The 20,910-nt window shown below is 58.5% G+C and overlaps 49 non-coding genes across 49 annotated transcripts; all 49 read left to right on the top strand.

Annotated features, from left to right (window-relative positions):
- The first annotated feature begins 238 nt into the window (after positions 1-238).
- Positions 239-357, top strand: LOC135646988 (5S ribosomal RNA). The gene has a single exon (XR_010499736.1). It is a non-coding gene; the product is annotated as a 5S ribosomal RNA (ribosomal RNA).
- A 308-nt stretch (positions 358-665) lies between these two features.
- Positions 666-784, top strand: LOC135646987 (5S ribosomal RNA). Its single transcript, XR_010499735.1, has one exon. It is a non-coding gene; the product is annotated as a 5S ribosomal RNA (ribosomal RNA).
- Positions 785-1,092: 308 nt separating this feature from the next.
- Positions 1,093-1,211, top strand: LOC135646986 (5S ribosomal RNA). The gene has a single exon (XR_010499734.1). It is a non-coding gene; the product is annotated as a 5S ribosomal RNA (ribosomal RNA).
- A 308-nt stretch (positions 1,212-1,519) lies between these two features.
- On the top strand, positions 1,520-1,638 carry LOC135646985 (5S ribosomal RNA). The gene has a single exon (XR_010499733.1). It is a non-coding gene; the product is annotated as a 5S ribosomal RNA (ribosomal RNA).
- A 308-nt stretch (positions 1,639-1,946) lies between these two features.
- LOC135646984 (5S ribosomal RNA) lies at positions 1,947-2,065 on the top strand. Its single transcript, XR_010499732.1, has one exon. It is a non-coding gene; the product is annotated as a 5S ribosomal RNA (ribosomal RNA).
- A 308-nt stretch (positions 2,066-2,373) lies between these two features.
- LOC135646982 (5S ribosomal RNA) lies at positions 2,374-2,492 on the top strand. The gene has a single exon (XR_010499731.1). It is a non-coding gene; the product is annotated as a 5S ribosomal RNA (ribosomal RNA).
- Positions 2,493-2,800: 308 nt separating this feature from the next.
- LOC135646980 (5S ribosomal RNA) lies at positions 2,801-2,919 on the top strand. The gene has a single exon (XR_010499729.1). It is a non-coding gene; the product is annotated as a 5S ribosomal RNA (ribosomal RNA).
- Positions 2,920-3,227: 308 nt separating this feature from the next.
- LOC135646979 (5S ribosomal RNA) lies at positions 3,228-3,346 on the top strand. Its single transcript, XR_010499728.1, has one exon. It is a non-coding gene; the product is annotated as a 5S ribosomal RNA (ribosomal RNA).
- A 308-nt stretch (positions 3,347-3,654) lies between these two features.
- Positions 3,655-3,773, top strand: LOC135646978 (5S ribosomal RNA). The gene has a single exon (XR_010499727.1). It is a non-coding gene; the product is annotated as a 5S ribosomal RNA (ribosomal RNA).
- A 308-nt stretch (positions 3,774-4,081) lies between these two features.
- LOC135646977 (5S ribosomal RNA) lies at positions 4,082-4,200 on the top strand. Its single transcript, XR_010499726.1, has one exon. It is a non-coding gene; the product is annotated as a 5S ribosomal RNA (ribosomal RNA).
- A 308-nt stretch (positions 4,201-4,508) lies between these two features.
- On the top strand, positions 4,509-4,627 carry LOC135646976 (5S ribosomal RNA). Its single transcript, XR_010499725.1, has one exon. It is a non-coding gene; the product is annotated as a 5S ribosomal RNA (ribosomal RNA).
- A 308-nt stretch (positions 4,628-4,935) lies between these two features.
- Positions 4,936-5,054, top strand: LOC135646975 (5S ribosomal RNA). Its single transcript, XR_010499724.1, has one exon. It is a non-coding gene; the product is annotated as a 5S ribosomal RNA (ribosomal RNA).
- Positions 5,055-5,362: 308 nt separating this feature from the next.
- Positions 5,363-5,481, top strand: LOC135646974 (5S ribosomal RNA). The gene has a single exon (XR_010499723.1). It is a non-coding gene; the product is annotated as a 5S ribosomal RNA (ribosomal RNA).
- A 308-nt stretch (positions 5,482-5,789) lies between these two features.
- On the top strand, positions 5,790-5,908 carry LOC135646973 (5S ribosomal RNA). The gene has a single exon (XR_010499722.1). It is a non-coding gene; the product is annotated as a 5S ribosomal RNA (ribosomal RNA).
- Positions 5,909-6,216: 308 nt separating this feature from the next.
- Positions 6,217-6,335, top strand: LOC135646972 (5S ribosomal RNA). Its single transcript, XR_010499721.1, has one exon. It is a non-coding gene; the product is annotated as a 5S ribosomal RNA (ribosomal RNA).
- Positions 6,336-6,643: 308 nt separating this feature from the next.
- Positions 6,644-6,762, top strand: LOC135646971 (5S ribosomal RNA). Its single transcript, XR_010499720.1, has one exon. It is a non-coding gene; the product is annotated as a 5S ribosomal RNA (ribosomal RNA).
- Positions 6,763-7,070: 308 nt separating this feature from the next.
- Positions 7,071-7,189, top strand: LOC135646969 (5S ribosomal RNA). Its single transcript, XR_010499718.1, has one exon. It is a non-coding gene; the product is annotated as a 5S ribosomal RNA (ribosomal RNA).
- A 308-nt stretch (positions 7,190-7,497) lies between these two features.
- Positions 7,498-7,616, top strand: LOC135646968 (5S ribosomal RNA). Its single transcript, XR_010499717.1, has one exon. It is a non-coding gene; the product is annotated as a 5S ribosomal RNA (ribosomal RNA).
- Positions 7,617-7,924: 308 nt separating this feature from the next.
- Positions 7,925-8,043, top strand: LOC135646966 (5S ribosomal RNA). The gene has a single exon (XR_010499716.1). It is a non-coding gene; the product is annotated as a 5S ribosomal RNA (ribosomal RNA).
- A 308-nt stretch (positions 8,044-8,351) lies between these two features.
- On the top strand, positions 8,352-8,470 carry LOC135646965 (5S ribosomal RNA). The gene has a single exon (XR_010499715.1). It is a non-coding gene; the product is annotated as a 5S ribosomal RNA (ribosomal RNA).
- A 308-nt stretch (positions 8,471-8,778) lies between these two features.
- On the top strand, positions 8,779-8,897 carry LOC135646964 (5S ribosomal RNA). Its single transcript, XR_010499714.1, has one exon. It is a non-coding gene; the product is annotated as a 5S ribosomal RNA (ribosomal RNA).
- A 308-nt stretch (positions 8,898-9,205) lies between these two features.
- On the top strand, positions 9,206-9,324 carry LOC135646963 (5S ribosomal RNA). Its single transcript, XR_010499713.1, has one exon. It is a non-coding gene; the product is annotated as a 5S ribosomal RNA (ribosomal RNA).
- Positions 9,325-9,632: 308 nt separating this feature from the next.
- On the top strand, positions 9,633-9,751 carry LOC135646962 (5S ribosomal RNA). Its single transcript, XR_010499712.1, has one exon. It is a non-coding gene; the product is annotated as a 5S ribosomal RNA (ribosomal RNA).
- Positions 9,752-10,059: 308 nt separating this feature from the next.
- LOC135646961 (5S ribosomal RNA) lies at positions 10,060-10,178 on the top strand. Its single transcript, XR_010499711.1, has one exon. It is a non-coding gene; the product is annotated as a 5S ribosomal RNA (ribosomal RNA).
- A 308-nt stretch (positions 10,179-10,486) lies between these two features.
- LOC135646960 (5S ribosomal RNA) lies at positions 10,487-10,605 on the top strand. The gene has a single exon (XR_010499710.1). It is a non-coding gene; the product is annotated as a 5S ribosomal RNA (ribosomal RNA).
- A 308-nt stretch (positions 10,606-10,913) lies between these two features.
- Positions 10,914-11,032, top strand: LOC135646959 (5S ribosomal RNA). Its single transcript, XR_010499709.1, has one exon. It is a non-coding gene; the product is annotated as a 5S ribosomal RNA (ribosomal RNA).
- Positions 11,033-11,340: 308 nt separating this feature from the next.
- LOC135646957 (5S ribosomal RNA) lies at positions 11,341-11,459 on the top strand. The gene has a single exon (XR_010499707.1). It is a non-coding gene; the product is annotated as a 5S ribosomal RNA (ribosomal RNA).
- A 308-nt stretch (positions 11,460-11,767) lies between these two features.
- LOC135646956 (5S ribosomal RNA) lies at positions 11,768-11,886 on the top strand. The gene has a single exon (XR_010499706.1). It is a non-coding gene; the product is annotated as a 5S ribosomal RNA (ribosomal RNA).
- Positions 11,887-12,194: 308 nt separating this feature from the next.
- Positions 12,195-12,313, top strand: LOC135646955 (5S ribosomal RNA). The gene has a single exon (XR_010499705.1). It is a non-coding gene; the product is annotated as a 5S ribosomal RNA (ribosomal RNA).
- A 308-nt stretch (positions 12,314-12,621) lies between these two features.
- On the top strand, positions 12,622-12,740 carry LOC135646954 (5S ribosomal RNA). The gene has a single exon (XR_010499704.1). It is a non-coding gene; the product is annotated as a 5S ribosomal RNA (ribosomal RNA).
- Positions 12,741-13,048: 308 nt separating this feature from the next.
- LOC135646953 (5S ribosomal RNA) lies at positions 13,049-13,167 on the top strand. The gene has a single exon (XR_010499703.1). It is a non-coding gene; the product is annotated as a 5S ribosomal RNA (ribosomal RNA).
- Positions 13,168-13,475: 308 nt separating this feature from the next.
- Positions 13,476-13,594, top strand: LOC135646952 (5S ribosomal RNA). The gene has a single exon (XR_010499702.1). It is a non-coding gene; the product is annotated as a 5S ribosomal RNA (ribosomal RNA).
- A 308-nt stretch (positions 13,595-13,902) lies between these two features.
- LOC135646950 (5S ribosomal RNA) lies at positions 13,903-14,021 on the top strand. The gene has a single exon (XR_010499701.1). It is a non-coding gene; the product is annotated as a 5S ribosomal RNA (ribosomal RNA).
- Positions 14,022-14,329: 308 nt separating this feature from the next.
- LOC135646949 (5S ribosomal RNA) lies at positions 14,330-14,448 on the top strand. Its single transcript, XR_010499700.1, has one exon. It is a non-coding gene; the product is annotated as a 5S ribosomal RNA (ribosomal RNA).
- A 308-nt stretch (positions 14,449-14,756) lies between these two features.
- On the top strand, positions 14,757-14,875 carry LOC135646948 (5S ribosomal RNA). Its single transcript, XR_010499699.1, has one exon. It is a non-coding gene; the product is annotated as a 5S ribosomal RNA (ribosomal RNA).
- A 308-nt stretch (positions 14,876-15,183) lies between these two features.
- LOC135646947 (5S ribosomal RNA) lies at positions 15,184-15,302 on the top strand. Its single transcript, XR_010499698.1, has one exon. It is a non-coding gene; the product is annotated as a 5S ribosomal RNA (ribosomal RNA).
- Positions 15,303-15,610: 308 nt separating this feature from the next.
- Positions 15,611-15,729, top strand: LOC135646945 (5S ribosomal RNA). The gene has a single exon (XR_010499696.1). It is a non-coding gene; the product is annotated as a 5S ribosomal RNA (ribosomal RNA).
- A 308-nt stretch (positions 15,730-16,037) lies between these two features.
- LOC135646944 (5S ribosomal RNA) lies at positions 16,038-16,156 on the top strand. The gene has a single exon (XR_010499695.1). It is a non-coding gene; the product is annotated as a 5S ribosomal RNA (ribosomal RNA).
- A 308-nt stretch (positions 16,157-16,464) lies between these two features.
- On the top strand, positions 16,465-16,583 carry LOC135646943 (5S ribosomal RNA). Its single transcript, XR_010499694.1, has one exon. It is a non-coding gene; the product is annotated as a 5S ribosomal RNA (ribosomal RNA).
- Positions 16,584-16,891: 308 nt separating this feature from the next.
- Positions 16,892-17,010, top strand: LOC135646942 (5S ribosomal RNA). The gene has a single exon (XR_010499693.1). It is a non-coding gene; the product is annotated as a 5S ribosomal RNA (ribosomal RNA).
- A 308-nt stretch (positions 17,011-17,318) lies between these two features.
- On the top strand, positions 17,319-17,437 carry LOC135646941 (5S ribosomal RNA). The gene has a single exon (XR_010499692.1). It is a non-coding gene; the product is annotated as a 5S ribosomal RNA (ribosomal RNA).
- Positions 17,438-17,745: 308 nt separating this feature from the next.
- On the top strand, positions 17,746-17,864 carry LOC135646940 (5S ribosomal RNA). The gene has a single exon (XR_010499691.1). It is a non-coding gene; the product is annotated as a 5S ribosomal RNA (ribosomal RNA).
- A 308-nt stretch (positions 17,865-18,172) lies between these two features.
- LOC135646939 (5S ribosomal RNA) lies at positions 18,173-18,291 on the top strand. The gene has a single exon (XR_010499690.1). It is a non-coding gene; the product is annotated as a 5S ribosomal RNA (ribosomal RNA).
- A 308-nt stretch (positions 18,292-18,599) lies between these two features.
- Positions 18,600-18,718, top strand: LOC135646938 (5S ribosomal RNA). The gene has a single exon (XR_010499689.1). It is a non-coding gene; the product is annotated as a 5S ribosomal RNA (ribosomal RNA).
- Positions 18,719-19,026: 308 nt separating this feature from the next.
- LOC135646937 (5S ribosomal RNA) lies at positions 19,027-19,145 on the top strand. The gene has a single exon (XR_010499688.1). It is a non-coding gene; the product is annotated as a 5S ribosomal RNA (ribosomal RNA).
- Positions 19,146-19,453: 308 nt separating this feature from the next.
- On the top strand, positions 19,454-19,572 carry LOC135646936 (5S ribosomal RNA). The gene has a single exon (XR_010499687.1). It is a non-coding gene; the product is annotated as a 5S ribosomal RNA (ribosomal RNA).
- A 308-nt stretch (positions 19,573-19,880) lies between these two features.
- LOC135646933 (5S ribosomal RNA) lies at positions 19,881-19,999 on the top strand. The gene has a single exon (XR_010499685.1). It is a non-coding gene; the product is annotated as a 5S ribosomal RNA (ribosomal RNA).
- A 308-nt stretch (positions 20,000-20,307) lies between these two features.
- Positions 20,308-20,426, top strand: LOC135646932 (5S ribosomal RNA). Its single transcript, XR_010499684.1, has one exon. It is a non-coding gene; the product is annotated as a 5S ribosomal RNA (ribosomal RNA).
- A 308-nt stretch (positions 20,427-20,734) lies between these two features.
- LOC135646931 (5S ribosomal RNA) lies at positions 20,735-20,853 on the top strand. Its single transcript, XR_010499683.1, has one exon. It is a non-coding gene; the product is annotated as a 5S ribosomal RNA (ribosomal RNA).
- The last annotated feature ends 57 nt before the right edge of the window (positions 20,854-20,910 follow it).

Raw genomic sequence — 20,910 nt, 5'->3', positions numbered from 1 at the left:
GCCGTGACCGCTACGCAGTCAGTCTCGTGGGGCTCGGAGAGAGGTTTCCGGAATGGGGTCGCAATAGCGATTCCGAGTTCGTTCGACAAAGTCCCGATGGTTTCGGCGCGCGCTTGCCGTGTCCGGTAATGGCGATTCCGAGATCCGACAATGGCGACTCCGAGATCGTTCGACAGGTTTAGAGGCTCCATACTCCGTCCGCTACGTGCACAAAGGCGAGGGACGACGCAAACATAGCGAGTGCGATCACACCAGCACTAAAGCACCGGATCCCATCAGAACTCCGAAGTCAAGCGTGCTTGGGCGAGAGTAGTACTAGGATGGGTGACCCCCTGGGAAGTCCTCGTGTTGCACTCCTTTTTGCGCCCCGAGCGACCAAAACCTCTCCCGTCGACCTCCGAGGCGATGGTTTTGGGCCTCGGAATTTGCCGTGACCGCTACGCAGTCAGTCTCGTGGGGCTCGGAGAGAGGTTTCCGGAATGGGGTCGCAATAGCGATTCCGAGTTCGTTCGACAAAGTCCCGATGGTTTCGGCGCGCGCTTGCCGTGTCCGGTAATGGCGATTCCGAGATCCGACAATGGCGACTCCGAGATCGTTCGACAGGTTTAGAGGCTCCATACTCCGTCCGCTACGTGCACAAAGGCGAGGGACGACGCAAACATAGCGAGTGCGATCACACCAGCACTAAAGCACCGGATCCCATCAGAACTCCGAAGTCAAGCGTGCTTGGGCGAGAGTAGTACTAGGATGGGTGACCCCCTGGGAAGTCCTCGTGTTGCACTCCTTTTTGCGCCCCGAGCGACCAAAACCTCTCCCGTCGACCTCCGAGGCGATGGTTTTGGGCCTCGGAATTTGCCGTGACCGCTACGCAGTCAGTCTCGTGGGGCTCGGAGAGAGGTTTCCGGAATGGGGTCGCAATAGCGATTCCGAGTTCGTTCGACAAAGTCCCGATGGTTTCGGCGCGCGCTTGCCGTGTCCGGTAATGGCGATTCCGAGATCCGACAATGGCGACTCCGAGATCGTTCGACAGGTTTAGAGGCTCCATACTCCGTCCGCTACGTGCACAAAGGCGAGGGACGACGCAAACATAGCGAGTGCGATCACACCAGCACTAAAGCACCGGATCCCATCAGAACTCCGAAGTCAAGCGTGCTTGGGCGAGAGTAGTACTAGGATGGGTGACCCCCTGGGAAGTCCTCGTGTTGCACTCCTTTTTGCGCCCCGAGCGACCAAAACCTCTCCCGTCGACCTCCGAGGCGATGGTTTTGGGCCTCGGAATTTGCCGTGACCGCTACGCAGTCAGTCTCGTGGGGCTCGGAGAGAGGTTTCCGGAATGGGGTCGCAATAGCGATTCCGAGTTCGTTCGACAAAGTCCCGATGGTTTCGGCGCGCGCTTGCCGTGTCCGGTAATGGCGATTCCGAGATCCGACAATGGCGACTCCGAGATCGTTCGACAGGTTTAGAGGCTCCATACTCCGTCCGCTACGTGCACAAAGGCGAGGGACGACGCAAACATAGCGAGTGCGATCACACCAGCACTAAAGCACCGGATCCCATCAGAACTCCGAAGTCAAGCGTGCTTGGGCGAGAGTAGTACTAGGATGGGTGACCCCCTGGGAAGTCCTCGTGTTGCACTCCTTTTTGCGCCCCGAGCGACCAAAACCTCTCCCGTCGACCTCCGAGGCGATGGTTTTGGGCCTCGGAATTTGCCGTGACCGCTACGCAGTCAGTCTCGTGGGGCTCGGAGAGAGGTTTCCGGAATGGGGTCGCAATAGCGATTCCGAGTTCGTTCGACAAAGTCCCGATGGTTTCGGCGCGCGCTTGCCGTGTCCGGTAATGGCGATTCCGAGATCCGACAATGGCGACTCCGAGATCGTTCGACAGGTTTAGAGGCTCCATACTCCGTCCGCTACGTGCACAAAGGCGAGGGACGACGCAAACATAGCGAGTGCGATCACACCAGCACTAAAGCACCGGATCCCATCAGAACTCCGAAGTCAAGCGTGCTTGGGCGAGAGTAGTACTAGGATGGGTGACCCCCTGGGAAGTCCTCGTGTTGCACTCCTTTTTGCGCCCCGAGCGACCAAAACCTCTCCCGTCGACCTCCGAGGCGATGGTTTTGGGCCTCGGAATTTGCCGTGACCGCTACGCAGTCAGTCTCGTGGGGCTCGGAGAGAGGTTTCCGGAATGGGGTCGCAATAGCGATTCCGAGTTCGTTCGACAAAGTCCCGATGGTTTCGGCGCGCGCTTGCCGTGTCCGGTAATGGCGATTCCGAGATCCGACAATGGCGACTCCGAGATCGTTCGACAGGTTTAGAGGCTCCATACTCCGTCCGCTACGTGCACAAAGGCGAGGGACGACGCAAACATAGCGAGTGCGATCACACCAGCACTAAAGCACCGGATCCCATCAGAACTCCGAAGTCAAGCGTGCTTGGGCGAGAGTAGTACTAGGATGGGTGACCCCCTGGGAAGTCCTCGTGTTGCACTCCTTTTTGCGCCCCGAGCGACCAAAACCTCTCCCGTCGACCTCCGAGGCGATGGTTTTGGGCCTCGGAATTTGCCGTGACCGCTACGCAGTCAGTCTCGTGGGGCTCGGAGAGAGGTTTCCGGAATGGGGTCGCAATAGCGATTCCGAGTTCGTTCGACAAAGTCCCGATGGTTTCGGCGCGCGCTTGCCGTGTCCGGTAATGGCGATTCCGAGATCCGACAATGGCGACTCCGAGATCGTTCGACAGGTTTAGAGGCTCCATACTCCGTCCGCTACGTGCACAAAGGCGAGGGACGACGCAAACATAGCGAGTGCGATCACACCAGCACTAAAGCACCGGATCCCATCAGAACTCCGAAGTCAAGCGTGCTTGGGCGAGAGTAGTACTAGGATGGGTGACCCCCTGGGAAGTCCTCGTGTTGCACTCCTTTTTGCGCCCCGAGCGACCAAAACCTCTCCCGTCGACCTCCGAGGCGATGGTTTTGGGCCTCGGAATTTGCCGTGACCGCTACGCAGTCAGTCTCGTGGGGCTCGGAGAGAGGTTTCCGGAATGGGGTCGCAATAGCGATTCCGAGTTCGTTCGACAAAGTCCCGATGGTTTCGGCGCGCGCTTGCCGTGTCCGGTAATGGCGATTCCGAGATCCGACAATGGCGACTCCGAGATCGTTCGACAGGTTTAGAGGCTCCATACTCCGTCCGCTACGTGCACAAAGGCGAGGGACGACGCAAACATAGCGAGTGCGATCACACCAGCACTAAAGCACCGGATCCCATCAGAACTCCGAAGTCAAGCGTGCTTGGGCGAGAGTAGTACTAGGATGGGTGACCCCCTGGGAAGTCCTCGTGTTGCACTCCTTTTTGCGCCCCGAGCGACCAAAACCTCTCCCGTCGACCTCCGAGGCGATGGTTTTGGGCCTCGGAATTTGCCGTGACCGCTACGCAGTCAGTCTCGTGGGGCTCGGAGAGAGGTTTCCGGAATGGGGTCGCAATAGCGATTCCGAGTTCGTTCGACAAAGTCCCGATGGTTTCGGCGCGCGCTTGCCGTGTCCGGTAATGGCGATTCCGAGATCCGACAATGGCGACTCCGAGATCGTTCGACAGGTTTAGAGGCTCCATACTCCGTCCGCTACGTGCACAAAGGCGAGGGACGACGCAAACATAGCGAGTGCGATCACACCAGCACTAAAGCACCGGATCCCATCAGAACTCCGAAGTCAAGCGTGCTTGGGCGAGAGTAGTACTAGGATGGGTGACCCCCTGGGAAGTCCTCGTGTTGCACTCCTTTTTGCGCCCCGAGCGACCAAAACCTCTCCCGTCGACCTCCGAGGCGATGGTTTTGGGCCTCGGAATTTGCCGTGACCGCTACGCAGTCAGTCTCGTGGGGCTCGGAGAGAGGTTTCCGGAATGGGGTCGCAATAGCGATTCCGAGTTCGTTCGACAAAGTCCCGATGGTTTCGGCGCGCGCTTGCCGTGTCCGGTAATGGCGATTCCGAGATCCGACAATGGCGACTCCGAGATCGTTCGACAGGTTTAGAGGCTCCATACTCCGTCCGCTACGTGCACAAAGGCGAGGGACGACGCAAACATAGCGAGTGCGATCACACCAGCACTAAAGCACCGGATCCCATCAGAACTCCGAAGTCAAGCGTGCTTGGGCGAGAGTAGTACTAGGATGGGTGACCCCCTGGGAAGTCCTCGTGTTGCACTCCTTTTTGCGCCCCGAGCGACCAAAACCTCTCCCGTCGACCTCCGAGGCGATGGTTTTGGGCCTCGGAATTTGCCGTGACCGCTACGCAGTCAGTCTCGTGGGGCTCGGAGAGAGGTTTCCGGAATGGGGTCGCAATAGCGATTCCGAGTTCGTTCGACAAAGTCCCGATGGTTTCGGCGCGCGCTTGCCGTGTCCGGTAATGGCGATTCCGAGATCCGACAATGGCGACTCCGAGATCGTTCGACAGGTTTAGAGGCTCCATACTCCGTCCGCTACGTGCACAAAGGCGAGGGACGACGCAAACATAGCGAGTGCGATCACACCAGCACTAAAGCACCGGATCCCATCAGAACTCCGAAGTCAAGCGTGCTTGGGCGAGAGTAGTACTAGGATGGGTGACCCCCTGGGAAGTCCTCGTGTTGCACTCCTTTTTGCGCCCCGAGCGACCAAAACCTCTCCCGTCGACCTCCGAGGCGATGGTTTTGGGCCTCGGAATTTGCCGTGACCGCTACGCAGTCAGTCTCGTGGGGCTCGGAGAGAGGTTTCCGGAATGGGGTCGCAATAGCGATTCCGAGTTCGTTCGACAAAGTCCCGATGGTTTCGGCGCGCGCTTGCCGTGTCCGGTAATGGCGATTCCGAGATCCGACAATGGCGACTCCGAGATCGTTCGACAGGTTTAGAGGCTCCATACTCCGTCCGCTACGTGCACAAAGGCGAGGGACGACGCAAACATAGCGAGTGCGATCACACCAGCACTAAAGCACCGGATCCCATCAGAACTCCGAAGTCAAGCGTGCTTGGGCGAGAGTAGTACTAGGATGGGTGACCCCCTGGGAAGTCCTCGTGTTGCACTCCTTTTTGCGCCCCGAGCGACCAAAACCTCTCCCGTCGACCTCCGAGGCGATGGTTTTGGGCCTCGGAATTTGCCGTGACCGCTACGCAGTCAGTCTCGTGGGGCTCGGAGAGAGGTTTCCGGAATGGGGTCGCAATAGCGATTCCGAGTTCGTTCGACAAAGTCCCGATGGTTTCGGCGCGCGCTTGCCGTGTCCGGTAATGGCGATTCCGAGATCCGACAATGGCGACTCCGAGATCGTTCGACAGGTTTAGAGGCTCCATACTCCGTCCGCTACGTGCACAAAGGCGAGGGACGACGCAAACATAGCGAGTGCGATCACACCAGCACTAAAGCACCGGATCCCATCAGAACTCCGAAGTCAAGCGTGCTTGGGCGAGAGTAGTACTAGGATGGGTGACCCCCTGGGAAGTCCTCGTGTTGCACTCCTTTTTGCGCCCCGAGCGACCAAAACCTCTCCCGTCGACCTCCGAGGCGATGGTTTTGGGCCTCGGAATTTGCCGTGACCGCTACGCAGTCAGTCTCGTGGGGCTCGGAGAGAGGTTTCCGGAATGGGGTCGCAATAGCGATTCCGAGTTCGTTCGACAAAGTCCCGATGGTTTCGGCGCGCGCTTGCCGTGTCCGGTAATGGCGATTCCGAGATCCGACAATGGCGACTCCGAGATCGTTCGACAGGTTTAGAGGCTCCATACTCCGTCCGCTACGTGCACAAAGGCGAGGGACGACGCAAACATAGCGAGTGCGATCACACCAGCACTAAAGCACCGGATCCCATCAGAACTCCGAAGTCAAGCGTGCTTGGGCGAGAGTAGTACTAGGATGGGTGACCCCCTGGGAAGTCCTCGTGTTGCACTCCTTTTTGCGCCCCGAGCGACCAAAACCTCTCCCGTCGACCTCCGAGGCGATGGTTTTGGGCCTCGGAATTTGCCGTGACCGCTACGCAGTCAGTCTCGTGGGGCTCGGAGAGAGGTTTCCGGAATGGGGTCGCAATAGCGATTCCGAGTTCGTTCGACAAAGTCCCGATGGTTTCGGCGCGCGCTTGCCGTGTCCGGTAATGGCGATTCCGAGATCCGACAATGGCGACTCCGAGATCGTTCGACAGGTTTAGAGGCTCCATACTCCGTCCGCTACGTGCACAAAGGCGAGGGACGACGCAAACATAGCGAGTGCGATCACACCAGCACTAAAGCACCGGATCCCATCAGAACTCCGAAGTCAAGCGTGCTTGGGCGAGAGTAGTACTAGGATGGGTGACCCCCTGGGAAGTCCTCGTGTTGCACTCCTTTTTGCGCCCCGAGCGACCAAAACCTCTCCCGTCGACCTCCGAGGCGATGGTTTTGGGCCTCGGAATTTGCCGTGACCGCTACGCAGTCAGTCTCGTGGGGCTCGGAGAGAGGTTTCCGGAATGGGGTCGCAATAGCGATTCCGAGTTCGTTCGACAAAGTCCCGATGGTTTCGGCGCGCGCTTGCCGTGTCCGGTAATGGCGATTCCGAGATCCGACAATGGCGACTCCGAGATCGTTCGACAGGTTTAGAGGCTCCATACTCCGTCCGCTACGTGCACAAAGGCGAGGGACGACGCAAACATAGCGAGTGCGATCACACCAGCACTAAAGCACCGGATCCCATCAGAACTCCGAAGTCAAGCGTGCTTGGGCGAGAGTAGTACTAGGATGGGTGACCCCCTGGGAAGTCCTCGTGTTGCACTCCTTTTTGCGCCCCGAGCGACCAAAACCTCTCCCGTCGACCTCCGAGGCGATGGTTTTGGGCCTCGGAATTTGCCGTGACCGCTACGCAGTCAGTCTCGTGGGGCTCGGAGAGAGGTTTCCGGAATGGGGTCGCAATAGCGATTCCGAGTTCGTTCGACAAAGTCCCGATGGTTTCGGCGCGCGCTTGCCGTGTCCGGTAATGGCGATTCCGAGATCCGACAATGGCGACTCCGAGATCGTTCGACAGGTTTAGAGGCTCCATACTCCGTCCGCTACGTGCACAAAGGCGAGGGACGACGCAAACATAGCGAGTGCGATCACACCAGCACTAAAGCACCGGATCCCATCAGAACTCCGAAGTCAAGCGTGCTTGGGCGAGAGTAGTACTAGGATGGGTGACCCCCTGGGAAGTCCTCGTGTTGCACTCCTTTTTGCGCCCCGAGCGACCAAAACCTCTCCCGTCGACCTCCGAGGCGATGGTTTTGGGCCTCGGAATTTGCCGTGACCGCTACGCAGTCAGTCTCGTGGGGCTCGGAGAGAGGTTTCCGGAATGGGGTCGCAATAGCGATTCCGAGTTCGTTCGACAAAGTCCCGATGGTTTCGGCGCGCGCTTGCCGTGTCCGGTAATGGCGATTCCGAGATCCGACAATGGCGACTCCGAGATCGTTCGACAGGTTTAGAGGCTCCATACTCCGTCCGCTACGTGCACAAAGGCGAGGGACGACGCAAACATAGCGAGTGCGATCACACCAGCACTAAAGCACCGGATCCCATCAGAACTCCGAAGTCAAGCGTGCTTGGGCGAGAGTAGTACTAGGATGGGTGACCCCCTGGGAAGTCCTCGTGTTGCACTCCTTTTTGCGCCCCGAGCGACCAAAACCTCTCCCGTCGACCTCCGAGGCGATGGTTTTGGGCCTCGGAATTTGCCGTGACCGCTACGCAGTCAGTCTCGTGGGGCTCGGAGAGAGGTTTCCGGAATGGGGTCGCAATAGCGATTCCGAGTTCGTTCGACAAAGTCCCGATGGTTTCGGCGCGCGCTTGCCGTGTCCGGTAATGGCGATTCCGAGATCCGACAATGGCGACTCCGAGATCGTTCGACAGGTTTAGAGGCTCCATACTCCGTCCGCTACGTGCACAAAGGCGAGGGACGACGCAAACATAGCGAGTGCGATCACACCAGCACTAAAGCACCGGATCCCATCAGAACTCCGAAGTCAAGCGTGCTTGGGCGAGAGTAGTACTAGGATGGGTGACCCCCTGGGAAGTCCTCGTGTTGCACTCCTTTTTGCGCCCCGAGCGACCAAAACCTCTCCCGTCGACCTCCGAGGCGATGGTTTTGGGCCTCGGAATTTGCCGTGACCGCTACGCAGTCAGTCTCGTGGGGCTCGGAGAGAGGTTTCCGGAATGGGGTCGCAATAGCGATTCCGAGTTCGTTCGACAAAGTCCCGATGGTTTCGGCGCGCGCTTGCCGTGTCCGGTAATGGCGATTCCGAGATCCGACAATGGCGACTCCGAGATCGTTCGACAGGTTTAGAGGCTCCATACTCCGTCCGCTACGTGCACAAAGGCGAGGGACGACGCAAACATAGCGAGTGCGATCACACCAGCACTAAAGCACCGGATCCCATCAGAACTCCGAAGTCAAGCGTGCTTGGGCGAGAGTAGTACTAGGATGGGTGACCCCCTGGGAAGTCCTCGTGTTGCACTCCTTTTTGCGCCCCGAGCGACCAAAACCTCTCCCGTCGACCTCCGAGGCGATGGTTTTGGGCCTCGGAATTTGCCGTGACCGCTACGCAGTCAGTCTCGTGGGGCTCGGAGAGAGGTTTCCGGAATGGGGTCGCAATAGCGATTCCGAGTTCGTTCGACAAAGTCCCGATGGTTTCGGCGCGCGCTTGCCGTGTCCGGTAATGGCGATTCCGAGATCCGACAATGGCGACTCCGAGATCGTTCGACAGGTTTAGAGGCTCCATACTCCGTCCGCTACGTGCACAAAGGCGAGGGACGACGCAAACATAGCGAGTGCGATCACACCAGCACTAAAGCACCGGATCCCATCAGAACTCCGAAGTCAAGCGTGCTTGGGCGAGAGTAGTACTAGGATGGGTGACCCCCTGGGAAGTCCTCGTGTTGCACTCCTTTTTGCGCCCCGAGCGACCAAAACCTCTCCCGTCGACCTCCGAGGCGATGGTTTTGGGCCTCGGAATTTGCCGTGACCGCTACGCAGTCAGTCTCGTGGGGCTCGGAGAGAGGTTTCCGGAATGGGGTCGCAATAGCGATTCCGAGTTCGTTCGACAAAGTCCCGATGGTTTCGGCGCGCGCTTGCCGTGTCCGGTAATGGCGATTCCGAGATCCGACAATGGCGACTCCGAGATCGTTCGACAGGTTTAGAGGCTCCATACTCCGTCCGCTACGTGCACAAAGGCGAGGGACGACGCAAACATAGCGAGTGCGATCACACCAGCACTAAAGCACCGGATCCCATCAGAACTCCGAAGTCAAGCGTGCTTGGGCGAGAGTAGTACTAGGATGGGTGACCCCCTGGGAAGTCCTCGTGTTGCACTCCTTTTTGCGCCCCGAGCGACCAAAACCTCTCCCGTCGACCTCCGAGGCGATGGTTTTGGGCCTCGGAATTTGCCATGACCGCTACGCAGTCAGTCTCGTGGGGCTCGGAGAGAGGTTTCCGGAATGGGGTCGCAATAGCGATTCCGAGTTCGTTCGACAAAGTCCCGATGGTTTCGGCGCGCGCTTGCCGTGTCCGGTAATGGCGATTCCGAGATCCGACAATGGCGACTCCGAGATCGTTCGACAGGTTTAGAGGCTCCATACTCCGTCCGCTACGTGCACAAAGGCGAGGGACGACGCAAACATAGCGAGTGCGATCACACCAGCACTAAAGCACCGGATCCCATCAGAACTCCGAAGTCAAGCGTGCTTGGGCGAGAGTAGTACTAGGATGGGTGACCCCCTGGGAAGTCCTCGTGTTGCACTCCTTTTTGCGCCCCGAGCGACCAAAACCTCTCCCGTCGACCTCCGAGGCGATGGTTTTGGGCCTCGGAATTTGCCGTGACCGCTACGCAGTCAGTCTCGTGGGGCTCGGAGAGAGGTTTCCGGAATGGGGTCGCAATAGCGATTCCGAGTTCGTTCGACAAAGTCCCGATGGTTTCGGCGCGCGCTTGCCGTGTCCGGTAATGGCGATTCCGAGATCCGACAATGGCGACTCCGAGATCGTTCGACAGGTTTAGAGGCTCCATACTCCGTCCGCTACGTGCACAAAGGCGAGGGACGACGCAAACATAGCGAGTGCGATCACACCAGCACTAAAGCACCGGATCCCATCAGAACTCCGAAGTCAAGCGTGCTTGGGCGAGAGTAGTACTAGGATGGGTGACCCCCTGGGAAGTCCTCGTGTTGCACTCCTTTTTGCGCCCCGAGCGACCAAAACCTCTCCCGTCGACCTCCGAGGCGATGGTTTTGGGCCTCGGAATTTGCCGTGACCGCTACGCAGTCAGTCTCGTGGGGCTCGGAGAGAGGTTTCCGGAATGGGGTCGCAATAGCGATTCCGAGTTCGTTCGACAAAGTCCCGATGGTTTCGGCGCGCGCTTGCCGTGTCCGGTAATGGCGATTCCGAGATCCGACAATGGCGACTCCGAGATCGTTCGACAGGTTTAGAGGCTCCATACTCCGTCCGCTACGTGCACAAAGGCGAGGGACGACGCAAACATAGCGAGTGCGATCACACCAGCACTAAAGCACCGGATCCCATCAGAACTCCGAAGTCAAGCGTGCTTGGGCGAGAGTAGTACTAGGATGGGTGACCCCCTGGGAAGTCCTCGTGTTGCACTCCTTTTTGCGCCCCGAGCGACCAAAACCTCTCCCGTCGACCTCCGAGGCGATGGTTTTGGGCCTCGGAATTTGCCGTGACCGCTACGCAGTCAGTCTCGTGGGGCTCGGAGAGAGGTTTCCGGAATGGGGTCGCAATAGCGATTCCGAGTTCGTTCGACAAAGTCCCGATGGTTTCGGCGCGCGCTTGCCGTGTCCGGTAATGGCGATTCCGAGATCCGACAATGGCGACTCCGAGATCGTTCGACAGGTTTAGAGGCTCCATACTCCGTCCGCTACGTGCACAAAGGCGAGGGACGACGCAAACATAGCGAGTGCGATCACACCAGCACTAAAGCACCGGATCCCATCAGAACTCCGAAGTCAAGCGTGCTTGGGCGAGAGTAGTACTAGGATGGGTGACCCCCTGGGAAGTCCTCGTGTTGCACTCCTTTTTGCGCCCCGAGCGACCAAAACCTCTCCCGTCGACCTCCGAGGCGATGGTTTTGGGCCTCGGAATTTGCCGTGACCGCTACGCAGTCAGTCTCGTGGGGCTCGGAGAGAGGTTTCCGGAATGGGGTCGCAATAGCGATTCCGAGTTCGTTCGACAAAGTCCCGATGGTTTCGGCGCGCGCTTGCCGTGTCCGGTAATGGCGATTCCGAGATCCGACAATGGCGACTCCGAGATCGTTCGACAGGTTTAGAGGCTCCATACTCCGTCCGCTACGTGCACAAAGGCGAGGGACGACGCAAACATAGCGAGTGCGATCACACCAGCACTAAAGCACCGGATCCCATCAGAACTCCGAAGTCAAGCGTGCTTGGGCGAGAGTAGTACTAGGATGGGTGACCCCCTGGGAAGTCCTCGTGTTGCACTCCTTTTTGCGCCCCGAGCGACCAAAACCTCTCCCGTCGACCTCCGAGGCGATGGTTTTGGGCCTCGGAATTTGCCGTGACCGCTACGCAGTCAGTCTCGTGGGGCTCGGAGAGAGGTTTCCGGAATGGGGTCGCAATAGCGATTCCGAGTTCGTTCGACAAAGTCCCGATGGTTTCGGCGCGCGCTTGCCGTGTCCGGTAATGGCGATTCCGAGATCCGACAATGGCGACTCCGAGATCGTTCGACAGGTTTAGAGGCTCCATACTCCGTCCGCTACGTGCACAAAGGCGAGGGACGACGCAAACATAGCGAGTGCGATCACACCAGCACTAAAGCACCGGATCCCATCAGAACTCCGAAGTCAAGCGTGCTTGGGCGAGAGTAGTACTAGGATGGGTGACCCCCTGGGAAGTCCTCGTGTTGCACTCCTTTTTGCGCCCCGAGCGACCAAAACCTCTCCCGTCGACCTCCGAGGCGATGGTTTTGGGCCTCGGAATTTGCCGTGACCGCTACGCAGTCAGTCTCGTGGGGCTCGGAGAGAGGTTTCCGGAATGGGGTCGCAATAGCGATTCCGAGTTCGTTCGACAAAGTCCCGATGGTTTCGGCGCGCGCTTGCCGTGTCCGGTAATGGCGATTCCGAGATCCGACAATGGCGACTCCGAGATCGTTCGACAGGTTTAGAGGCTCCATACTCCGTCCGCTACGTGCACAAAGGCGAGGGACGACGCAAACATAGCGAGTGCGATCACACCAGCACTAAAGCACCGGATCCCATCAGAACTCCGAAGTCAAGCGTGCTTGGGCGAGAGTAGTACTAGGATGGGTGACCCCCTGGGAAGTCCTCGTGTTGCACTCCTTTTTGCGCCCCGAGCGACCAAAACCTCTCCCGTCGACCTCCGAGGCGATGGTTTTGGGCCTCGGAATTTGCCGTGACCGCTACGCAGTCAGTCTCGTGGGGCTCGGAGAGAGGTTTCCGGAATGGGGTCGCAATAGCGATTCCGAGTTCGTTCGACAAAGTCCCGATGGTTTCGGCGCGCGCTTGCCGTGTCCGGTAATGGCGATTCCGAGATCCGACAATGGCGACTCCGAGATCGTTCGACAGGTTTAGAGGCTCCATACTCCGTCCGCTACGTGCACAAAGGCGAGGGACGACGCAAACATAGCGAGTGCGATCACACCAGCACTAAAGCACCGGATCCCATCAGAACTCCGAAGTCAAGCGTGCTTGGGCGAGAGTAGTACTAGGATGGGTGACCCCCTGGGAAGTCCTCGTGTTGCACTCCTTTTTGCGCCCCGAGCGACCAAAACCTCTCCCGTCGACCTCCGAGGCGATGGTTTTGGGCCTCGGAATTTGCCGTGACCGCTACGCAGTCAGTCTCGTGGGGCTCGGAGAGAGGTTTCCGGAATGGGGTCGCAATAGCGATTCCGAGTTCGTTCGACAAAGTCCCGATGGTTTCGGCGCGCGCTTGCCGTGTCCGGTAATGGCGATTCCGAGATCCGACAATGGCGACTCCGAGATCGTTCGACAGGTTTAGAGGCTCCATACTCCGTCCGCTACGTGCACAAAGGCGAGGGACGACGCAAACATAGCGAGTGCGATCACACCAGCACTAAAGCACCGGATCCCATCAGAACTCCGAAGTCAAGCGTGCTTGGGCGAGAGTAGTACTAGGATGGGTGACCCCCTGGGAAGTCCTCGTGTTGCACTCCTTTTTGCGCCCCGAGCGACCAAAACCTCTCCCGTCGACCTCCGAGGCGATGGTTTTGGGCCTCGGAATTTGCCGTGACCGCTACGCAGTCAGTCTCGTGGGGCTCGGAGAGAGGTTTCCGGAATGGGGTCGCAATAGCGATTCCGAGTTCGTTCGACAAAGTCCCGATGGTTTCGGCGCGCGCTTGCCGTGTCCGGTAATGGCGATTCCGAGATCCGACAATGGCGACTCCGAGATCGTTCGACAGGTTTAGAGGCTCCATACTCCGTCCGCTACGTGCACAAAGGCGAGGGACGACGCAAACATAGCGAGTGCGATCACACCAGCACTAAAGCACCGGATCCCATCAGAACTCCGAAGTCAAGCGTGCTTGGGCGAGAGTAGTACTAGGATGGGTGACCCCCTGGGAAGTCCTCGTGTTGCACTCCTTTTTGCGCCCCGAGCGACCAAAACCTCTCCCGTCGACCTCCGAGGCGATGGTTTTGGGCCTCGGAATTTGCCGTGACCGCTACGCAGTCAGTCTCGTGGGGCTCGGAGAGAGGTTTCCGGAATGGGGTCGCAATAGCGATTCCGAGTTCGTTCGACAAAGTCCCGATGGTTTCGGCGCGCGCTTGCCGTGTCCGGTAATGGCGATTCCGAGATCCGACAATGGCGACTCCGAGATCGTTCGACAGGTTTAGAGGCTCCATACTCCGTCCGCTACGTGCACAAAGGCGAGGGACGACGCAAACATAGCGAGTGCGATCACACCAGCACTAAAGCACCGGATCCCATCAGAACTCCGAAGTCAAGCGTGCTTGGGCGAGAGTAGTACTAGGATGGGTGACCCCCTGGGAAGTCCTCGTGTTGCACTCCTTTTTGCGCCCCGAGCGACCAAAACCTCTCCCGTCGACCTCCGAGGCGATGGTTTTGGGCCTCGGAATTTGCCGTGACCGCTACGCAGTCAGTCTCGTGGGGCTCGGAGAGAGGTTTCCGGAATGGGGTCGCAATAGCGATTCCGAGTTCGTTCGACAAAGTCCCGATGGTTTCGGCGCGCGCTTGCCGTGTCCGGTAATGGCGATTCCGAGATCCGACAATGGCGACTCCGAGATCGTTCGACAGGTTTAGAGGCTCCATACTCCGTCCGCTACGTGCACAAAGGCGAGGGACGACGCAAACATAGCGAGTGCGATCACACCAGCACTAAAGCACCGGATCCCATCAGAACTCCGAAGTCAAGCGTGCTTGGGCGAGAGTAGTACTAGGATGGGTGACCCCCTGGGAAGTCCTCGTGTTGCACTCCTTTTTGCGCCCCGAGCGACCAAAACCTCTCCCGTCGACCTCCGAGGCGATGGTTTTGGGCCTCGGAATTTGCCATGACCGCTACGCAGTCAGTCTCGTGGGGCTCGGAGAGAGGTTTCCGGAATGGGGTCGCAATAGCGATTCCGAGTTCGTTCGACAAAGTCCCGATGGTTTCGGCGCGCGCTTGCCGTGTCCGGTAATGGCGATTCCGAGATCCGACAATGGCGACTCCGAGATCGTTCGACAGGTTTAGAGGCTCCATACTCCGTCCGCTACGTGCACAAAGGCGAGGGACGACGCAAACATAGCGAGTGCGATCACACCAGCACTAAAGCACCGGATCCCATCAGAACTCCGAAGTCAAGCGTGCTTGGGCGAGAGTAGTACTAGGATGGGTGACCCCCTGGGAAGTCCTCGTGTTGCACTCCTTTTTGCGCCCCGAGCGACCAAAACCTCTCCCGTCGACCTCCGAGGCGATGGTTTTGGGCCTCGGAATTTGCCGTGACCGCTACGCAGTCAGTCTCGTGGGGCTCGGAGAGAGGTTTCCGGAATGGGGTCGCAATAGCGATTCCGAGTTCGTTCGACAAAGTCCCGATGGTTTCGGCGCGCGCTTGCCGTGTCCGGTAATGGCGATTCCGAGATCCGACAATGGCGACTCCGAGATCGTTCGACAGGTTTAGAGGCTCCATACTCCGTCCGCTACGTGCACAAAGGCGAGGGACGACGCAAACATAGCGAGTGCGATCACACCAGCACTAAAGCACCGGATCCCATCAGAACTCCGAAGTCAAGCGTGCTTGGGCGAGAGTAGTACTAGGATGGGTGACCCCCTGGGAAGTCCTCGTGTTGCACTCCTTTTTGCGCCCCGAGCGACCAAAACCTCTCCCGTCGACCTCCGAGGCGATGGTTTTGGGCCTCGGAATTTGCCGTGACCGCTACGCAGTCAGTCTCGTGGGGCTCGGAGAGAGGTTTCCGGAATGGGGTCGCAATAGCGATTCCGAGTTCGTTCGACAAAGTCCCGATGGTTTCGGCGCGCGCTTGCCGTGTCCGGTAATGGCGATTCCGAGATCCGACAATGGCGACTCCGAGATCGTTCGACAGGTTTAGAGGCTCCATACTCCGTCCGCTACGTGCACAAAGGCGAGGGACGACGCAAACATAGCGAGTGCGATCACACCAGCACTAAAGCACCGGATCCCATCAGAACTCCGAAGTCAAGCGTGCTTGGGCGAGAGTAGTACTAGGATGGGTGACCCCCTGGGAAGTCCTCGTGTTGCACTCCTTTTTGCGCCCCGAGCGACCAAAACCTCTCCCGTCGACCTCCGAGGCGATGGTTTTGGGCCTCGGAATTTGCCGTGACCGCTACGCAGTCAGTCTCGTGGGGCTCGGAGAGAGGTTTCCGGAATGGGGTCGCAATAGCGATTCCGAGTTCGTTCGACAAAGTCCCGATGGTTTCGGCGCGCGCTTGCCGTGTCCGGTAATGGCGATTCCGAGATCCGACAATGGCGACTCCGAGATCGTTCGACAGGTTTAGAGGCTCCATACTCCGTCCGCTACGTGCACAAAGGCGAGGGACGACGCAAACATAGCGAGTGCGATCACACCAGCACTAAAGCACCGGATCCCATCAGAACTCCGAAGTCAAGCGTGCTTGGGCGAGAGTAGTACTAGGATGGGTGACCCCCTGGGAAGTCCTCGTGTTGCACTCCTTTTTGCGCCCCGAGCGACCAAAACCTCTCCCGTCGACCTCCGAGGCGATGGTTTTGGGCCTCGGAATTTGCCGTGACCGCTACGCAGTCAGTCTCGTGGGGCTCGGAGAGAGGTTTCCGGAATGGGGTCGCAATAGCGATTCCGAGTTCGTTCGACAAAGTCCCGATGGTTTCGGCGCGCGCTTGCCGTGTCCGGTAATGGCGATTCCGAGATCCGACAATGGCGACTCCGAGATCGTTCGACAGGTTTAGAGGCTCCATACTCCGTCCGCTACGTGCACAAAGGCGAGGGACGACGCAAACATAGCGAGTGCGATCACACCAGCACTAAAGCACCGGATCCCATCAGAACTCCGAAGTCAAGCGTGCTTGGGCGAGAGTAGTACTAGGATGGGTGACCCCCTGGGAAGTCCTCGTGTTGCACTCCTTTTTGCGCCCCGAGCGACCAAAACCTCTCCCGTCGACCTCCGAGGCGATGGTTTTGGGCCTCGGAATTTGCCGTGACCGCTACGCAGTCAGTCTCGTGGGGCTCGGAGAGAGGTTTCCGGAATGGGGTCGCAATAGCGATTCCGAGTTCGTTCGACAAAGTCCCGATGGTTTCGGCGCGCGCTTGCCGTGTCCGGTAATGGCGATTCCGAGATCCGACAATGGCGACTCCGAGATCGTTCGACAGGTTTAGAGGCTCCATACTCCGTCCGCTACGTGCACAAAGGCGAGGGACGACGCAAACATAGCGAGTGCGATCACACCAGCACTAAAGCACCGGATCCCATCAGAACTCCGAAGTCAAGCGTGCTTGGGCGAGAGTAGTACTAGGATGGGTGACCCCCTGGGAAGTCCTCGTGTTGCACTCCTTTTTGCGCCCCGAGCGACCAAAACCTCTCCCGTCGACCTCCGAGGCGATGGTTTTGGGCCTCGGAATTTGCCGTGACCGCTACGCAGTCAGTCTCGTGGGGCTCGGAGAGAGGTTTCCGGAATGGGGTCGCAATAGCGATTCCGAGTTCGTTCGACAAAGTCCCGATGGTTTCGGCGCGCGCTTGCCGTGTCCGGTAATGGCGATTCCGAGATCCGACAATGGCGACTCCGAGATCGTTCGACAGGTTTAGAGGCTCCATACTCCGTCCGCTACGTGCACAAAGGCGAGGGACGACGCAAACATAGCGAGTGCGATCACACCAGCACTAAAGCACCGGATCCCATCAGAACTCCGAAGTCAAGCGTGCTTGGGCGAGAGTAGTACTAGGATGGGTGACCCCCTGGGAAGTCCTCGTGTTGCACTCCTTTTTGCGCCCCGAGCGACCAAAACCTCTCCCGTCGACCTCCGAGGCGATGGTTTTGGGCCTCGGAATTTGCCGTGACCGCTACGCAGTCAGTCTCGTGGGGCTCGGAGAGAGGTTTCCGGAATGGGGTCGCAATAGCGATTCCGAGTTCGTTCGACAAAGTCCCGATGGTTTCGGCGCGCGCTTGCCGTGTCCGGTAATGGCGATTCCGAGATCCGACAATGGCGACTCCGAGATCGTTCGACAGGTTTAGAGGCTCCATACTCCGTCCGCTACGTGCACAAAGGCGAGGGACGACGCAAACATAGCGAGTGCGATCACACCAGCACTAAAGCACCGGATCCCATCAGAACTCCGAAGTCAAGCGTGCTTGGGCGAGAGTAGTACTAGGATGGGTGACCCCCTGGGAAGTCCTCGTGTTGCACTCCTTTTTGCGCCCCGAGCGACCAAAACCTCTCCCGTCGACCTCCGAGGCGATGGTTTTGGGCCTCGGAATTTGCCGTGACCGCTACGCAGTCAGTCTCGTGGGGCTCGGAGAGAGGTTTCCGGAATGGGGTCGCAATAGCGATTCCGAGTTCGTTCGACAAAGTCCCGATGGTTTCGGCGCGCGCTTGCCGTGTCCGGTAATGGCGATTCCGAGATCCGACAATGGCGACTCCGAGATCGTTCGACAGGTTTAGAGGCTCCATACTCCGTCCGCTACGTGCACAAAGGCGAGGGACGACGCAAACATAGCGAGTGCGATCACACCAGCACTAAAGCACCGGATCCCATCAGAACTCCGAAGTCAAGCGTGCTTGGGCGAGAGTAGTACTAGGATGGGTGACCCCCTGGGAAGTCCTCGTGTTGCACTCCTTTTTGCGCCCCGAGCGACCAAAACCTCTCCCGTCGACCTCCGAGGCGATGGTTTTGGGCCTCGGAATTTGCCGTGACCGCTACGCAGTCAGTCTCGTGGGGCTCGGAGAGAGGTTTCCGGAATGGGGTCGCAATAGCGATTCCGAGTTCGTTCGACAAAGTCCCGATGGTTTCGGCGCGCGCTTGCCGTGTCCGGTAATGGCGATTCCGAGATCCGACAATGGCGACTCCGAGATCGTTCGACAGGTTTAGAGGCTCCATACTCCGTCCGCTACGTGCACAAAGGCGAGGGACGACGCAAACATAGCGAGTGCGATCACACCAGCACTAAAGCACCGGATCCCATCAGAACTCCGAAGTCAAGCGTGCTTGGGCGAGAGTAGTACTAGGATGGGTGACCCCCTGGGAAGTCCTCGTGTTGCACTCCTTTTTGCGCCCCGAGCGACCAAAACCTCTCCCGTCGACCTCCGAGGCGATGGTTTTGGGCCTCGGAATTTGCCGTGACCGCTACGCAGTCAGTCTCGTGGGGCTCGGAGAGAGGTTTCCGGAATGGGGTCGCAATAGCGATTCCGAGTTCGTTCGACAAAGTCCCGATGGTTTCGGCGCGCGCTTGCCGTGTCCGGTAATGGCGATTCCGAGATCCGACAATGGCGACTCCGAGATCGTTCGACAGGTTTAGAGGCTCCATACTCCGTCCGCTACGTGCACAAAGGCGAGGGACGACGCAAACATAGCGAGTGCGATCACACCAGCACTAAAGCACCGGATCCCATCAGAACTCCGAAGTCAAGCGTGCTTGGGCGAGAGTAGTACTAGGATGGGTGACCCCCTGGGAAGTCCTCGTGTTGCACTCCTTTTTGCGCCCCGAGCGACCAAAACCTCTCCCGTCGACCTCCGAGGCGATGGTTTTGGGCCTCGGAATTTGCCGTGACCGCTACGCAGTCAGTCTCGTGGGGCTCGGAGAGAGGTTTCCGGAATGGGGTCGCAATAGCGATTCCGAGTTCGTTCGACAAAGTCCCGATGGTTTCGGCGCGCGCTTGCCGTGTCCGGTAATGGCGATTCCGAGATCCGACAATGGCGACTCCGAGATCGTTCGACAGGTTTAGAGGCTCCATACTCCGTCCGCTACGTGCACAAAGGCGAGGGACGACGCAAACATAGCGAGTGCGATCACACCAGCACTAAAGCACCGGATCCCATCAGAACTCCGAAGTCAAGCGTGCTTGGGCGAGAGTAGTACTAGGATGGGTGACCCCCTGGGAAGTCCTCGTGTTGCACTCCTTTTTGCGCCCCGAGCGACCAAAACCTCTCCCGTCGACCTCCGAGGCGATGGTTTTGGGCCTCGGAATTTGCCGTGACCGCTACGCAGTCAGTCTCGTGGGGCTCGGAGAGAGGTTTCCGGAATGGGGTCGCAATAGCGATTCCGAGTTCGTTCGACAAAGTCCCGATGGTTTCGGCGCGCGCTTGCCGTGTCCGGTAATGGCGATTCCGAGATCCGACAATGGCGACTCCGAGATCGTTCGACAGGTTTAGAGGCTCCATACTCCGTCCGCTACGTGCACAAAGGCGAGGGACGACGCAAACATAGCGAGTGCGATCACACCAGCACTAAAGCACCGGATCCCATCAGAACTCCGAAGTCAAGCGTGCTTGGGCGAGAGTAGTACTAGGATGGGTGACCCCCTGGGAAGTCCTCGTGTTGCACTCCTTTTTGCGCCCCGAGCGACCAAAACCTCTCCCGTCGACCTCCGAGGCGATGGTTTTGGGCCTCGGAATTTGCCGTGACCGCTACGCAGTCAGTCTCGTGGGGCTCGGAGAGAGGTTTCCGGAATGGGGTCGCAATAGCGATTCCGAGTTCGTTCGACAAAGTCCCGATGGTTTCGGCGCGCGCTTGCCGTGTCCGGTAATGGCGATTCCGAGATCCGACAATGGCGACTCCGAGATCGTTCGACAGGTTTAGAGGCTCCATACTCCGTCCGCTACGTGCACAAAGGCGAGGGACGACGCAAACATAGCGAGTGCGATCACACCAGCACTAAAGCACCGGATCCCATCAGAACTCCGAAGTCAAGCGTGCTTGGGCGAGAGTAGTACTAGGATGGGTGACCCCCTGGGAAGTCCTCGTGTTGCACTCCTTTTTGCGCCCCGAGCGACCAAAACCTCTCCCGTCGACCTCCGAGGCGATGGTTTTGGGCCTCGGAATTTGCCGTGACCGCTACGCAGTCAGTCTCGTGGGGCTCGGAGAGAGGTTTCCGGAATGGGGTCGCAATAGCGATTCCGAGTTCGTTCGACAAAGTCCCGATGGTTTCGGCGCGCGCTTGCCGTGTCCGGTAATGGCGATTCCGAGATCCGACAATGGCGACTCCGAGATCGTTCGACAGGTTTAGAGGCTCCATACTCCGTCCGCTACGTGCACAAAGGCGAGGGACGACGCAAACATAGCGAGTGCGATCACACCAGCACTAAAGCACCGGATCCCATCAGAACTCCGAAGTCAAGCGTGCTTGGGCGAGAGTAGTACTAGGATGGGTGACCCCCTGGGAAGTCCTCGTGTTGCACTCCTTTTTGCGCCCCGAGCGACCAAAACCTCTCCCGTCGACCTCCGAGGCGATGGTTTTG

The sequence above is a fragment of the Musa acuminata genome, chromosome BXJ3-8 (assembly GCF_036884655.1).
Source record: "Musa acuminata AAA Group cultivar baxijiao chromosome BXJ3-8, Cavendish_Baxijiao_AAA, whole genome shotgun sequence".
Taxonomy (NCBI): domain Eukaryota; kingdom Viridiplantae; phylum Streptophyta; class Magnoliopsida; order Zingiberales; family Musaceae; genus Musa; species Musa acuminata.
Note: the sequence above shows the minus strand (reverse complement) of the source record. Positions and strands in the feature narration are given on the sequence as shown.